Source organism: Schistocerca piceifrons, unplaced genomic scaffold (genome assembly GCF_021461385.2).
Source record: "Schistocerca piceifrons isolate TAMUIC-IGC-003096 unplaced genomic scaffold, iqSchPice1.1 HiC_scaffold_1693, whole genome shotgun sequence".
Classification (NCBI taxonomy): Eukaryota; Metazoa; Arthropoda; class Insecta; order Orthoptera; family Acrididae; genus Schistocerca; species Schistocerca piceifrons.
The window spans coordinates 95,536-108,936 of NW_025727560.1; the positions used below are offsets into that span (position 1 = coordinate 95,536).

The 13,401-nt window shown below is 50.3% G+C and overlaps 12 non-coding genes across 12 annotated transcripts; all 12 read left to right on the forward strand.

Moving 5' to 3' along the window:
* The first annotated feature begins 581 nt into the window (after positions 1-581).
* LOC124737196 lies at positions 582-700 on the forward strand. Its single transcript, XR_007009556.1, has one exon. It is a non-coding gene; the product is annotated as a 5S ribosomal RNA (ribosomal RNA).
* A 1,024-nt stretch (positions 701-1,724) lies between these two features.
* On the forward strand, positions 1,725-1,843 carry LOC124737182. Its single transcript, XR_007009543.1, has one exon. It is a non-coding gene; the product is annotated as a 5S ribosomal RNA (ribosomal RNA).
* A 1,024-nt stretch (positions 1,844-2,867) lies between these two features.
* Positions 2,868-2,986, forward strand: LOC124737183. The gene has a single exon (XR_007009544.1). It is a non-coding gene; the product is annotated as a 5S ribosomal RNA (ribosomal RNA).
* Positions 2,987-4,010: 1,024 nt separating this feature from the next.
* Positions 4,011-4,129, forward strand: LOC124737184. The gene has a single exon (XR_007009545.1). It is a non-coding gene; the product is annotated as a 5S ribosomal RNA (ribosomal RNA).
* Positions 4,130-5,153: 1,024 nt separating this feature from the next.
* LOC124737185 lies at positions 5,154-5,272 on the forward strand. Its single transcript, XR_007009546.1, has one exon. It is a non-coding gene; the product is annotated as a 5S ribosomal RNA (ribosomal RNA).
* A 1,024-nt stretch (positions 5,273-6,296) lies between these two features.
* Positions 6,297-6,415, forward strand: LOC124737187. The gene has a single exon (XR_007009547.1). It is a non-coding gene; the product is annotated as a 5S ribosomal RNA (ribosomal RNA).
* A 1,024-nt stretch (positions 6,416-7,439) lies between these two features.
* LOC124737188 lies at positions 7,440-7,558 on the forward strand. The gene has a single exon (XR_007009548.1). It is a non-coding gene; the product is annotated as a 5S ribosomal RNA (ribosomal RNA).
* Positions 7,559-8,582: 1,024 nt separating this feature from the next.
* On the forward strand, positions 8,583-8,701 carry LOC124737189. Its single transcript, XR_007009549.1, has one exon. It is a non-coding gene; the product is annotated as a 5S ribosomal RNA (ribosomal RNA).
* A 1,025-nt stretch (positions 8,702-9,726) lies between these two features.
* LOC124737198 lies at positions 9,727-9,845 on the forward strand. Its single transcript, XR_007009557.1, has one exon. It is a non-coding gene; the product is annotated as a 5S ribosomal RNA (ribosomal RNA).
* Positions 9,846-10,869: 1,024 nt separating this feature from the next.
* LOC124737191 lies at positions 10,870-10,988 on the forward strand. The gene has a single exon (XR_007009551.1). It is a non-coding gene; the product is annotated as a 5S ribosomal RNA (ribosomal RNA).
* Positions 10,989-12,014: 1,026 nt separating this feature from the next.
* LOC124737192 lies at positions 12,015-12,133 on the forward strand. The gene has a single exon (XR_007009552.1). It is a non-coding gene; the product is annotated as a 5S ribosomal RNA (ribosomal RNA).
* A 1,025-nt stretch (positions 12,134-13,158) lies between these two features.
* On the forward strand, positions 13,159-13,277 carry LOC124737199. The gene has a single exon (XR_007009558.1). It is a non-coding gene; the product is annotated as a 5S ribosomal RNA (ribosomal RNA).
* Positions 13,278-13,401: the final 124 nt, after the last annotated feature.

A 13,401-nucleotide genomic window follows, 5' to 3' on the forward strand; every position in this document is an offset into this window, starting at 1 on the left:
ATTACGCAAACACCTCGTCTGAGGCGAGGCGAGGCGAGGCGAGGAAGCTCACATCGCCAGCAGTGGCGCCCTCCAACAAGACTGTGCCACACCCCGCACAGGCCCTACGCCGGTCGGCCGCGCGCCAGCCCTCCTGCGCTGGACACCAGGGACAAGATGCGTCTTCCGCGAGTGTCGAAGGCTGCACGCGCCAAGCGGATGACAGGAGGTGCAACGAGAAGCTGCGCGTCTCACACACACGGCGGCGCGCCCGCTAGTTCGGCAGTCGCTCTGCTGGCACGTCGGATTGCGGAAGGAAGTGCTTACAATTACAATTCTGTTCGTGTTTTATGTTGTAAAGTTGTTAGCTTGTAACGATGTAATGTTAATAAATAAATTTATAAAGCTCACAAAAAAAAAAAAAACACGAAGCACGTCCTTCCGGCTCATAAGTTTTGGAACTCAGGATTGCGTTCGCGCTAACGTGACGAATTGTCAATAAAAAAAAAAAATGCGGCTGCTTTCGACCGAAAAGTAAGATTTTGTGTGTGTTGGGATAAGAACCGAATGCGAATTCTGCCATGCGCCTACATTATATGGGCGCCAACGGCCATACCATGTTGAGTACACCGGTTCTCGTCCGATCACCGAAGTTAAGCAACATCGGGCGTGGTTAGTACTTGGATGGTTGACCGCCTGGGAACACCACGTGCTGTTGGCTCCCCTTCATTTACTTTTTTTTTTTTTATACCGCCCTCTTTCCATACCACCGTTCTGTTGTGACAAAGATTCTTGCTTAAGCATTTTAAACTACTGTAGTGACCATAAGGTACGAAATTGCAGTAAATGTCTCAGTTTGAGGGAGAATGTGCTAACCAAGTTCGCCAGGAAGTCTTTGAAAACGACAAAACAGTACGAATAGGCAGATATGTTCTGAAATACGTCAGCGCCTGTTGTTGTGTAGCGGTGTACAATTCCTACTTCGATATGTAATCATAAAGTTATTCTTTAGTCGTCTCGTCTCGTCTCCTCATCTCCTGCAGACGTTTCTTGTGCTTGCGCTGTTATATGGGCCACGACCCGAGCGGCAGCGAGCGGCAGTCGAGCAAAGTCGGGACAAGTCGGGACGGGGACAGGCACAGGGACAGGAATGGTGCGAATGCACTGCAAATTACGCAAACACCTCGTCTGAGGCGAGGCGAGGCGAGGCGAGGAAGCTCACATCGCCAGCAGTGGCGCCCTCCAACAAGACACTGCCACACCCCGCACAGGCCACACGCCGGCCGGCCGCGCGCCAGCCCTCCTGCGCTGGACGCCAGGGACAAGATGCGTCTTCCGCGAGTGTCGAAGGCTGCACGCGCCAAGCGGATGACAGGAGGTGCAACGAGAAGCTGCGCGTCTCACACACACGGCGGCGCGCCCGCTAGTTCGGCAGTCGCTCTGCTGGCACGTCGGATTGCGGAAGGAAGTGCTTAAAATTACAATTCTGTTCATGTTTTATGTTGTAAAGTTGTTAGCTTGTAACGATGTAATGTTAATAAATAAATTTATAAAGCTCACAAAAAAAAATACACGAAGCACGTCCTTCCGGCTCATAAGTTTTGGAACTCAGGATTGCGTTCGCGCTAACGTGACGAATTGTCAATAAAAAAAAATGCGGCTGCTTTCGACCGAAAAGTAAGATTTTGTGTGTGTTGGGATAAGAACCGAATGCGAATTCTGCCATGCGCCTACATTATATGGGCGCCAACGGCCATACCATGTTGAGTACACCGGTTCTCGTCCGATCACCGAAGTTAAGCAACATCGGGCGTGGTTAGTACTTGGATGGGTGACCGCCTGGGAACACCACGTGCTGTTGGCTCCCCTTCATTTACTTTTTTTTTTTTTATACCGCCCTCTTTCCATACCACCGTTCTGTTGTGACAAAGATTCTTGCTTAAGCATTTTAAACTACTGTAGTGACCATAAGGTACGAAATTGCAGTAAATGTCTCAGTTTGAGGGAGAATGTGCTAACCAAGTTCGCCAGGAAGTCTTTGAAAACGACAAAACAGTACGAATAGGCAGATATGTTCTGAAATACGTCAGCGCCTGTTGTTGTGTAGCGGTGTACAATTCCTACTTCGATATGTAATCATAAAGTTATTCTTTAGTCGTCTCGTCTCGTCTCCTCATCTCCTGCAGACGTTTCTTGTGCTTGCGCTGTTATATGGGCCACGACCCGAGCGGCAGCGAGCGGCAGTCGAGCAAAGTCGGGACAAGTCGGGACGGGGACAGGCACAGGGACAGGAATGGTGCGAATGCACTGCAAATTACGCAAACACCTCGTCTGAGGCGAGGCGAGGCGAGGCGAGGAAGCTCACATCGCCAGCAGTGGCGCCCTCCAACAAGACACTGCCACACCCCGCACAGGCCACACGCCGGCCGGCCGCGCGCCAGCCCTCCTGCGCTGGACGCCAGGGACAAGATGCGTCTTCCGCGAGTGTCGAAGGCTGCACGCGCCAAGCGGATGACAGGAGGTGCAACGAGAAGCTGCGCGTCTCACACACACGGCGGCGCGCCCGCTAGTTCGGCAGTCGCTCTGCTGGCACGTCGGATTGCGGAAGGAAGTGCTTAAAATTACAATTCTGTTCATGTTTTATGTTGTAAAGTTGTTAGCTTGTAACGATGTAATGTTAATAAATAAATTTATAAAGCTCACAAAAAAAAATACACGAAGCACGTCCTTCCGGCTCATAAGTTTTGGAACTCAGGATTGCGTTCGCGCTAACGTGACGAATTGTCAATAAAAAAAAATGCGGCTGCTTTCGACCGAAAAGTAAGATTTTGTGTGTGTTGGGATAAGAACCGAATGCGAATTCTGCCATGCGCCTACATTATATGGGCGCCAACGGCCATACCATGTTGAGTACACCGGTTCTCGTCCGATCACCGAAGTTAAGCAACATCGGGCGTGGTTAGTACTTGGATGGGTGACCGCCTGGGAACACCACGTGCTGTTGGCTCCCCTTCATTTACTTTTTTTTTTTTTATACCGCCCTCTTTCCATACCACCGTTCTGTTGTGACAAAGATTCTTGCTTAAGCATTTTAAACTACTGTAGTGACCATAAGGTACGAAATTGCAGTAAATGTCTCAGTTTGAGGGAGAATGTGCTAACCAAGTTCGCCAGGAAGTCTTTGAAAACGACAAAACAGTACGAATAGGCAGATATGTTCTGAAATACGTCAGCGCCTGTTGTTGTGTAGCGGTGTACAATTCCTACTTCGATATGTAATCATAAAGTTATTCTTTAGTCGTCTCGTCTCGTCTCCTCATCTCCTGCAGACGTTTCTTGTGCTTGCGCTGTTATATGGGCCACGACCCGAGCGGCAGCGAGCGGCAGTCGAGCAAAGTCGGGACAAGTCGGGACGGGGACAGGCACAGGGACAGGAATGGTGCGAATGCACTGCAAATTACGCAAACACCTCGTCTGAGGCGAGGCGAGGCGAGGCGAGGAAGCTCACATCGCCAGCAGTGGCGCCCTCCAACAAGACACTGCCACACCCCGCACAGGCCACACGCCGGCCGGCCGCGCGCCAGCCCTCCTGCGCTGGACGCCAGGGACAAGATGCGTCTTCCGCGAGTGTCGAAGGCTGCACGCGCCAAGCGGATGACAGGAGGTGCAACGAGAAGCTGCGCGTCTCACACACACGGCGGCGCGCCCGCTAGTTCGGCAGTCGCTCTGCTGGCACGTCGGATTGCGGAAGGAAGTGCTTAAAATTACAATTCTGTTCATGTTTTATGTTGTAAAGTTGTTAGCTTGTAACGATGTAATGTTAATAAATAAATTTATAAAGCTCACAAAAAAAAATACACGAAGCACGTCCTTCCGGCTCATAAGTTTTGGAACTCAGGATTGCGTTCGCGCTAACGTGACGAATTGTCAATAAAAAAAAATGCGGCTGCTTTCGACCGAAAAGTAAGATTTTGTGTGTGTTGGGATAAGAACCGAATGCGAATTCTGCCATGCGCCTACATTATATGGGCGCCAACGGCCATACCATGTTGAGTACACCGGTTCTCGTCCGATCACCGAAGTTAAGCAACATCGGGCGTGGTTAGTACTTGGATGGGTGACCGCCTGGGAACACCACGTGCTGTTGGCTCCCCTTCATTTACTTTTTTTTTTTTTATACCGCCCTCTTTCCATACCACCGTTCTGTTGTGACAAAGATTCTTGCTTAAGCATTTTAAACTACTGTAGTGACCATAAGGTACGAAATTGCAGTAAATGTCTCAGTTTGAGGGAGAATGTGCTAACCAAGTTCGCCAGGAAGTCTTTGAAAACGACAAAACAGTACGAATAGGCAGATATGTTCTGAAATACGTCAGCGCCTGTTGTTGTGTAGCGGTGTACAATTCCTACTTCGATATGTAATCATAAAGTTATTCTTTAGTCGTCTCGTCTCGTCTCCTCATCTCCTGCAGACGTTTCTTGTGCTTGCGCTGTTATATGGGCCACGACCCGAGCGGCAGCGAGCGGCAGTCGAGCAAAGTCGGGACAAGTCGGGACGGGGACAGGCACAGGGACAGGAATGGTGCGAATGCACTGCAAATTACGCAAACACCTCGTCTGAGGCGAGGCGAGGCGAGGCGAGGAAGCTCACATCGCCAGCAGTGGCGCCCTCCAACAAGACACTGCCACACCCCGCACAGGCCACACGCCGGCCGGCCGCGCGCCAGCCCTCCTGCGCTGGACGCCAGGGACAAGATGCGTCTTCCGCGAGTGTCGAAGGCTGCACGCGCCAAGCGGATGACAGGAGGTGCAACGAGAAGCTGCGCGTCTCACACACACGGCGGCGCGCCCGCTAGTTCGGCAGTCGCTCTGCTGGCACGTCGGATTGCGGAAGGAAGTGCTTAAAATTACAATTCTGTTCATGTTTTATGTTGTAAAGTTGTTAGCTTGTAACGATGTAATGTTAATAAATAAATTTATAAAGCTCACAAAAAAAAATACACGAAGCACGTCCTTCCGGCTCATAAGTTTTGGAACTCAGGATTGCGTTCGCGCTAACGTGACGAATTGTCAATAAAAAAAAATGCGGCTGCTTTCGACCGAAAAGTAAGATTTTGTGTGTGTTGGGATAAGAACCGAATGCGAATTCTGCCATGCGCCTACATTATATGGGCGCCAACGGCCATACCATGTTGAGTACACCGGTTCTCGTCCGATCACCGAAGTTAAGCAACATCGGGCGTGGTTAGTACTTGGATGGGTGACCGCCTGGGAACACCACGTGCTGTTGGCTCCCCTTCATTTACTTTTTTTTTTTTTATACCGCCCTCTTTCCATACCACCGTTCTGTTGTGACAAAGATTCTTGCTTAAGCATTTTAAACTACTGTAGTGACCATAAGGTACGAAATTGCAGTAAATGTCTCAGTTTGAGGGAGAATGTGCTAACCAAGTTCGCCAGGAAGTCTTTGAAAACGACAAAACAGTACGAATAGGCAGATATGTTCTGAAATACGTCAGCGCCTGTTGTTGTGTAGCGGTGTACAATTCCTACTTCGATATGTAATCATAAAGTTATTCTTTAGTCGTCTCGTCTCGTCTCCTCATCTCCTGCAGACGTTTCTTGTGCTTGCGCTGTTATATGGGCCACGACCCGAGCGGCAGCGAGCGGCAGTCGAGCAAAGTCGGGACAAGTCGGGACGGGGACAGGCACAGGGACAGGAATGGTGCGAATGCACTGCAAATTACGCAAACACCTCGTCTGAGGCGAGGCGAGGCGAGGCGAGGAAGCTCACATCGCCAGCAGTGGCGCCCTCCAACAAGACACTGCCACACCCCGCACAGGCCACACGCCGGCCGGCCGCGCGCCAGCCCTCCTGCGCTGGACGCCAGGGACAAGATGCGTCTTCCGCGAGTGTCGAAGGCTGCACGCGCCAAGCGGATGACAGGAGGTGCAACGAGAAGCTGCGCGTCTCACACACACGGCGGCGCGCCCGCTAGTTCGGCAGTCGCTCTGCTGGCACGTCGGATTGCGGAAGGAAGTGCTTAAAATTACAATTCTGTTCATGTTTTATGTTGTAAAGTTGTTAGCTTGTAACGATGTAATGTTAATAAATAAATTTATAAAGCTCACAAAAAAAAATACACGAAGCACGTCCTTCCGGCTCATAAGTTTTGGAACTCAGGATTGCGTTCGCGCTAACGTGACGAATTGTCAATAAAAAAAAATGCGGCTGCTTTCGACCGAAAAGTAAGATTTTGTGTGTGTTGGGATAAGAACCGAATGCGAATTCTGCCATGCGCCTACATTATATGGGCGCCAACGGCCATACCATGTTGAGTACACCGGTTCTCGTCCGATCACCGAAGTTAAGCAACATCGGGCGTGGTTAGTACTTGGATGGGTGACCGCCTGGGAACACCACGTGCTGTTGGCTCCCCTTCATTTACTTTTTTTTTTTTTATACCGCCCTCTTTCCATACCACCGTTCTGTTGTGACAAAGATTCTTGCTTAAGCATTTTAAACTACTGTAGTGACCATAAGGTACGAAATTGCAGTAAATGTCTCAGTTTGAGGGAGAATGTGCTAACCAAGTTCGCCAGGAAGTCTTTGAAAACGACAAAACAGTACGAATAGGCAGATATGTTCTGAAATACGTCAGCGCCTGTTGTTGTGTAGCGGTGTACAATTCCTACTTCGATATGTAATCATAAAGTTATTCTTTAGTCGTCTCGTCTCGTCTCCTCATCTCCTGCAGACGTTTCTTGTGCTTGCGCTGTTATATGGGCCACGACCCGAGCGGCAGCGAGCGGCAGTCGAGCAAAGTCGGGACAAGTCGGGACGGGGACAGGCACAGGGACAGGAATGGTGCGAATGCACTGCAAATTACGCAAACACCTCGTCTGAGGCGAGGCGAGGCGAGGCGAGGAAGCTCACATCGCCAGCAGTGGCGCCCTCCAACAAGACACTGCCACACCCCGCACAGGCCACACGCCGGCCGGCCGCGCGCCAGCCCTCCTGCGCTGGACGCCAGGGACAAGATGCGTCTTCCGCGAGTGTCGAAGGCTGCACGCGCCAAGCGGATGACAGGAGGTGCAACGAGAAGCTGCGCGTCTCACACACACGGCGGCGCGCCCGCTAGTTCGGCAGTCGCTCTGCTGGCACGTCGGATTGCGGAAGGAAGTGCTTAAAATTACAATTCTGTTCATGTTTTATGTTGTAAAGTTGTTAGCTTGTAACGATGTAATGTTAATAAATAAATTTATAAAGCTCACAAAAAAAAATACACGAAGCACGTCCTTCCGGCTCATAAGTTTTGGAACTCAGGATTGCGTTCGCGCTAACGTGACGAATTGTCAATAAAAAAAAATGCGGCTGCTTTCGACCGAAAAGTAAGATTTTGTGTGTGTTGGGATAAGAACCGAATGCGAATTCTGCCATGCGCCTACATTATATGGGCGCCAACGGCCATACCATGTTGAGTACACCGGTTCTCGTCCGATCACCGAAGTTAAGCAACATCGGGCGTGGTTAGTACTTGGATGGGTGACCGCCTGGGAACACCACGTGCTGTTGGCTCCCCTTCATTTACTTTTTTTTTTTTTATACCGCCCTCTTTCCATACCACCGTTCTGTTGTGACAAAGATTCTTGCTTAAGCATTTTAAACTACTGTAGTGACCATAAGGTACGAAATTGCAGTAAATGTCTCAGTTTGAGGGAGAATGTGCTAACCAAGTTCGCCAGGAAGTCTTTGAAAACGACAAAACAGTACGAATAGGCAGATATGTTCTGAAATACGTCAGCGCCTGTTGTTGTGTAGCGGTGTACAATTCCTACTTCGATATGTAATCATAAAGTTATTCTTTAGTCGTCTCGTCTCGTCTCCTCATCTCCTGCAGACGTTTCTTGTGCTTGCGCTGTTATATGGGCCACGACCCGAGCGGCAGCGAGCGGCAGTCGAGCAAAGTCGGGACAAGTCGGGACGGGGACAGGCACAGGGACAGGAATGGTGCGAATGCACTGCAAATTACGCAAACACCTCGTCTGAGGCGAGGCGAGGCGAGGCGAGGAAGCTCACATCGCCAGCAGTGGCGCCCTCCAACAAGACACTGCCACACCCCGCACAGGCCACACGCCGGCCGGCCGCGCGCCAGCCCTCCTGCGCTGGACGCCAGGGACAAGATGCGTCTTCCGCGAGTGTCGAAGGCTGCACGCGCCAAGCGGATGACAGGAGGTGCAACGAGAAGCTGCGCGTCTCACACACACGGCGGCGCGCCCGCTAGTTCGGCAGTCGCTCTGCTGGCACGTCGGATTGCGGAAGGAAGTGCTTAAAATTACAATTCTGTTCATGTTTTATGTTGTAAAGTTGTTAGCTTGTAACGATGTAATGTTAATAAATAAATTTATAAAGCTCACAAAAAAAAATACACGAAGCACGTCCTTCCGGCTCATAAGTTTTGGAACTCAGGATTGCGTTCGCGCTAACGTGACGAATTGTCAATAAAAAAAAATGCGGCTGCTTTCGACCGAAAAGTAAGATTTTGTGTGTGTTGGGATAAGAACCGAATGCGAATTCTGCCATGCGCCTACATTATATGGGCGCCAACGGCCATACCATGTTGAGTACACCGGTTCTCGTCCGATCACCGAAGTTAAGCAACATCGGGCGTGGTTAGTACTTGGATGGGTGACCGCCTGGGAACACCACGTGCTGTTGGCTCCCCTTCATTTACTTTTTTTTTTTTTATACCGCCCTCTTTCCATACCACCGTTCTGTTGTGACAAAGATTCTTGCTTAAGCATTTTAAACTACTGTAGTGACCATAAGGTACGAAATTGCAGTAAATGTCTCAGTTTGAGGGAGAATGTGCTAACCAAGTTCGCCAGGAAGTCTTTGAAAACGACAAAACAGTACGAATAGGCAGATATGTTCTGAAATACGTCAGCGCCTGTTGTTGTGTAGCGGTGTACAATTCCTACTTCGATATGTAATCATAAAGTTATTCTTTAGTCGTCTCGTCTCGTCTCCTCATCTCCTGCAGACGTTTCTTGTGCTTGCGCTGTTATATGGGCCACGACCCGAGCGGCAGCGAGCGGCAGTCGAGCAAAGTCGGGACAAGTCGGGACGGGGACAGGCACAGGGACAGGAATGGTGCGAATGCACTGCAAATTACGCAAACACCTCGTCTGAGGCGAGGCGAGGCGAGGCGAGGAAGCTCACATCGCCAGCAGTGGCGCCCTCCAACAAGACACTGCCACACCCCGCACAGGCCACACGCCGGCCGGCCGCGCGCCAGCCCTCCTGCGCTGGACGCCAGGGACAAGATGCGTCTTCCGCGAGTGTCGAAGGCTGCACGCGCCAAGCGGATGACAGGAGGTGCAACGAGAAGCTGCGCGTCTCACACACACGGCGGCGCGCCCGCTAGTTCGGCAGTCGCTCTGCTGGCACGTCGGATTGCGGAAGGAAGTGCTTAAAATTACAATTCTGTTCATGTTTTATGTTGTAAAGTTGTTAGCTTGTAACGATGTAATGTTAATAAATAAATTTATAAAGCTCACAAAAAAAAAATACACGAAGCACGTCCTTCCGGCTCATAAGTTTTGGAACTCAGGATTGCGTTCGCGCTAACGTGACGAATTGTCAATAAAAAAAAATGCGGCTGCTTTCGACCGAAAAGTAAGATTTTGTGTGTGTTGGGATAAGAACCGAATGCGAATTCTGCCATGCGCCTACATTATATGGGCGCCAACGGCCATACCATGTTGAGTACACCGGTTCTCGTCCGATCACCGAAGTTAAGCAACATCGGGCGTGGTTAGTACTTGGATGGTTGACCGCCTGGGAACACCACGTGCTGTTGGCTCCCCTTCATTTACTTTTTTTTTTTTTATACCGCCCTCTTTCCATACCACCGTTCTGTTGTGACAAAGATTCTTGCTTAAGCATTTTAAACTACTGTAGTGACCATAAGGTACGAAATTGCAGTAAATGTCTCAGTTTGAGGGAGAATGTGCTAACCAAGTTCGCCAGGAAGTCTTTGAAAACGACAAAACAGTACGAATAGGCAGATATGTTCTGAAATACGTCAGCGCCTGTTGTTGTGTAGCGGTGTACAATTCCTACTTCGATATGTAATCATAAAGTTATTCTTTAGTCGTCTCGTCTCGTCTCCTCATCTCCTGCAGACGTTTCTTGTGCTTGCGCTGTTATATGGGCCACGACCCGAGCGGCAGCGAGCGGCAGTCGAGCAAAGTCGGGACAAGTCGGGACGGGGACAGGCACAGGGACAGGAATGGTGCGAATGCACTGCAAATTACGCAAACACCTCGTCTGAGGCGAGGCGAGGCGAGGCGAGGAAGCTCACATCGCCAGCAGTGGCGCCCTCCAACAAGACACTGCCACACCCCGCACAGGCCACACGCCGGCCGGCCGCGCGCCAGCCCTCCTGCGCTGGACGCCAGGGACAAGATGCGTCTTCCGCGAGTGTCGAAGGCTGCACGCGCCAAGCGGATGACAGGAGGTGCAACGAGAAGCTGCGCGTCTCACACACACGGCGGCGCGCCCGCTAGTTCGGCAGTCGCTCTGCTGGCACGTCGGATTGCGGAAGGAAGTGCTTAAAATTACAATTCTGTTCATGTTTTATGTTGTAAAGTTGTTAGCTTGTAACGATGTAATGTTAATAAATAAATTTATAAAGCTCACAAAAAAAAATACACGAAGCACGTCCTTCCGGCTCATAAGTTTTGGAACTCAGGATTGCGTTCGCGCTAACGTGACGAATTGTCAATAAAAAAAAATGCGGCTGCTTTCGACCGAAAAGTAAGATTTTGTGTGTGTTGGGATAAGAACCGAATGCGAATTCTGCCATGCGCCTACATTATATGGGCGCCAACGGCCATACCATGTTGAGTACACCGGTTCTCGTCCGATCACCGAAGTTAAGCAACATCGGGCGTGGTTAGTACTTGGATGGGTGACCGCCTGGGAACACCACGTGCTGTTGGCTCCCCTTCATTTACTTTTTTTTTTTTTATACCGCCCTCTTTCCATACCACCGTTCTGTTGTGACAAAGATTCTTGCTTAAGCATTTTAAACTACTGTAGTGACCATAAGGTACGAAATTGCAGTAAATGTCTCAGTTTGAGGGAGAATGTGCTAACCAAGTTCGCCAGGAAGTCTTTGAAAACGACAAAACAGTACGAATAGGCAGATATGTTCTGAAATACGTCAGCGCCTGTTGTTGTGTAGCGGTGTACAATTCCTACTTCGATATGTAATCATAAAGTTATTCTTTAGTCGTCTCGTCTCGTCTCCTCATCTCCTGCAGACGTTTCTTGTGCTTGCGCTGTTATATGGGCCACGACCCGAGCGGCAGCGAGCGGCAGTCGAGCAAAGTCGGGACAAGTCGGGACGGGGACAGGCACAGGGACAGGAATGGTGCGAATGCACTGCAAATTACGCAAACACCTCGTCTGAGGCGAGGCGAGGCGAGGCGAGGAAGCTCACATCGCCAGCAGTGGCGCCCTCCAACAAGACACTGCCACACCCCGCACAGGCCACACGCCGGCCGGCCGCGCGCCAGCCCTCCTGCGCTGGACGCCAGGGACAAGATGCGTCTTCCGCGAGTGTCGAAGGCTGCACGCGCCAAGCGGATGACAGGAGGTGCAACGAGAAGCTGCGCGTCTCACACACACGGCGGCGCGCCCGCTAGTTCGGCAGTCGCTCTGCTGGCACGTCGGATTGCGGAAGGAAGTGCTTAAAATTACAATTCTGTTCATGTTTTATGTTGTAAAGTTGTTAGCTTGTAACGATGTAATGTTAATAAATAAATTTATAAAGCTCACAAAAAAAAAAATACACGAAGCACGTCCTTCCGGCTCATAAGTTTAGGAACTCAGGATTGCGTTCGCGCTAACGTGACGAATTGTCAATAAAAAAAAATGCGGCTGCTTTCGACCGAAAAGTAAGATTTTGTGTGTGTTGGGATAAGAACCGAATGCGAATTCTGCCATGCGCCTACATTATATGGGCGCCAACGGCCATACCATGTTGAGTACACCGGTTCTCGTCCGATCACCGAAGTTAAGCAACATCGGGCGTGGTTAGTACTTGGATGGGTGACCGCCTGGGAACACCACGTGCTGTTGGCTCCCCTTCATTTACTTTTTTTTTTTTTATACCGCCCTCTTTCCATACCACCGTTCTGTTGTGACAAAGATTCTTGCTTAAGCATTTTAAACTACTGTAGTGACCATAAGGTACGAAATTGCAGTAAATGTCTCAGTTTGAGGGAGAATGTGCTAACCAAGTTCGCCAGGAAGTCTTTGAAAACGACAAAACAGTACGAATAGGCAGATATGTTCTGAAATACGTCAGCGCCTGTTGTTGTGTAGCGGTGTACAATTCCTACTTCGATATGTAATCATAAAGTTATTCTTTAGTCGTCTCGTCTCGTCTCCTCATCTCCTGCAGACGTTTCTTGTGCTTGCGCTGTTATATGGGCCACGACCCGAGCGGCAGCGAGCGGCAGTCGAGCAAAGTCGGGACAAGTCGGGACGGGGACAGGCACAGGGACAGGAATGGTGCGAATGCACTGCAAATTACGCAAACACCTCGTCTGAGGCGAGGCGAGGCGAGGCGAGGAAGCTCACATCGCCAGCAGTGGCGCCCTCCAACAAGACACTGCCACACCCCGCACAGGCCACACGCCGGCCGGCCGCGCGCCAGCCCTCCTGCGCTGGACGCCAGGGACAAGATGCGTCTTCCGCGAGTGTCGAAGGCTGCACGCGCCAAGCGGATGACAGGAGGTGCAACGAGAAGCTGCGCGTCTCACACACACGGCGGCGCGCCCGCTAGTTCGGCAGTCGCTCTGCTGGCACGTCGGATTGCGGAAGGAAGTGCTTAAAATTACAATTCTGTTCATGTTTTATGTTGTAAAGTTGTTAGCTTGTAACGATGTAATGTTAATAAATAAATTTATAAAGCTCACAAAAAAAAAATACACGAAGCACGTCCTTCCGGCTCATAAGTTTTGGAACTCAGGATTGCGTTCGCGCTAACGTGACGAATTGTCAATAAAAAAAAATGCGGCTGCTTTCGACCGAAAAGTAAGATTTTGTGTGTGTTGGGATAAGAACCGAATGCGAATTCTGCCATGCGCCTACATTATATGGGCGCCAACGGCCATACCATGTTGAGTACACCGGTTCTCGTCCGATCACCGAAGTTAAGCAACATCGGGCGTGGTTAGTACTTGGATGGTTGACCGCCTGGGAACACCACGTGCTGTTGGCTCCCCTTCATTTACTTTTTTTTTTTTTATACCGCCCTCTTTCCATACCACCGTTCTGTTGTGACAAAGATTCTTGCTTAAGCATTTTAAACTACTGTAGTGACCATAAGGTACGAAATTGCAGTA